General features: G+C 47.4%; 1 long non-coding RNA gene across 1 annotated transcript; it reads right to left on the reverse strand.

Annotated features, from left to right (window-relative positions):
- Positions 1-540: 540 nt before the first annotated feature.
- Positions 541-1,638, reverse strand: LOC115403915 (uncharacterized). Its single transcript, XR_003933272.1, has 4 exons — positions 1,527-1,638; positions 1,164-1,321; positions 917-1,049; positions 541-680 (listed from the first exon to the last, which is right to left on the reverse strand). It is a non-coding gene; the product is annotated as an uncharacterized LOC115403915 (long non-coding RNA).
- Positions 1,639-1,854: the final 216 nt, after the last annotated feature.

Consider the following 1,854-nt stretch of genomic DNA (forward strand, 5'->3'; position numbering starts at 1 on the left):
GCAGACGTGAAGCGGTTCTTGGAGTGCTACGTGGCGGTGCTTAGCACTAGCCTTCCTCCGGACTGTCACAAACCGGTCCTGGTCTTGTCCCGGCTGCTCGGGACACGCTGCGGGGCTAGGCTTGCTAACACTCCTCTCACTGCGGGAACGGGCTGCGAGCCCTGCCGCTACCTCGCTATAGCTAGCGCTGCCCTGCCCCTCACATCTGCGCAGCCGCTCCTCTAACTCGGTTACCCTGGCCTCCAGCGCTGTCAATACACTGCACTTTACGCAAATACCCCTATCGTCAAGGGAGGCAGGGTTCTGACTCAACATACGGCACACTGAGCAGGAAAGAAAAGAAGACAGAGGGGAGGACGCCATAGCGGTCCCGGCGGACCAAGCTAGTTAGCACGCTAAGCTAGTCAGCACGCCGGTGGCGCTAACGGCGGAGAAGAAATGTAATTCACGAGAGATCGCTTGGTCAATCGGGGGCGAAGTAACCCCGGGGGCGTAAATAACCCCGATTTTTGATTGCTTCGTGAATTAACAGTAATAGCAAGAGAGAGACAGCAAGCACTTCAGTCGCTCGCAGGCTTCAGCAAGCTTCACCAACACGGAAAACACTCACCGGAGTGACGTCAGACGCTCAGGCTGCGCAGACACGATGCAGGTCTTCTGGCTGGTCTTGTTGCAGCAGTCTAAACCAGACACACCTGGATTAATCAGTTTGGCCAATAATGCAAGACAGGAAATGAATGTGCACAGTTATTTTCAGGAAGTAGTGAAGCTGTGAAAATACCCCATTGTAGTCTTAAGTTAAGTTCCACCTGCCGTCCCCCAACAGGCAGACACCAGACAAAATTTACTGTACTTTACCTTATAAAATGCACAGAAAATTTCGATTCATTTTTTTTAAAAACAACTTAGTACTCACTTTAGACCCTTCATTCGAGTTATACTGGCCAAGCAGGGTTTTAAACAGGGAAGGAGGGACTGACTTCCGCCTGACTGCTGCCAAGACTGCACCCAACTTGCTGGCTGTGATGCGGTTCTTGCGATAGGCTGACCTGTAAAAAGAAGTCAAAATAAGACCCTGTCATATTTTTTTTCCATCACTTCCAAGTCAAAATAAACCTTTTTTCCAATTAACCTGTTGTGAATCGCCTTGGTCACTCTCTTACCAGAATGGATTCTTTGTCTGTCCAGCCGTGGCTCTGTCAGTCTGCTGTTTCTCCTGTTCAGAAACAGCAAGTGAGCCCAGCGCATAGCTGACCGTATCCTCTGCCTGGTCAGACTCTGGGGAGGCAGCCAGTCCAGCAAAAGCTTTGACAGGGAGAGTCTGTAAAAAAAAGATGCACACACAATGTCAGACTGCTGTTTAACGATATCGCCAGTTTGACTCCCTAATGAAGAGTCGGGGAAATGATGGAAATGTTCGCATAGGTATACTGAAAAATTCTGACACTGAATATTACCAATGTTTATTGTTGCATGATTTTGGATTGTATGATTGTGATGTTAAAAGAAAAGCAGTTAAGCTGTACCTGAGGCTTTTCAGGGCTGAGGATCCAACCCATCCCTGTAAAACGGCCAAGTTTTGCCAATGACGCCATGGCCCATCCTTATCCTCCTGTGTGACTGGTCTTTTGATTCCAGCTGAAACAACAGTTGTGAAATCATTAAAGTAATGATATTTGAAATTATCATAAAATACAAGATTTTTGTAGCACAGATTAAGTGCAATTCACACAAAAAAAAGGAAAAAAAATGGCAGCAGATTTGATTAAAAACTAACCTTGTGTTGTGCACGGAGCCATCTCAGACACTCTCTTGTCGGTGATGTTGTCCGTTTTTGGTGTCTTTGCTCGTCTC

Source organism: Salarias fasciatus, chromosome 17, assembly GCF_902148845.1.
Source record: "Salarias fasciatus chromosome 17, fSalaFa1.1, whole genome shotgun sequence".
NCBI lineage: Eukaryota > Metazoa > Chordata > Actinopteri > Blenniiformes > Blenniidae > Salarias > Salarias fasciatus.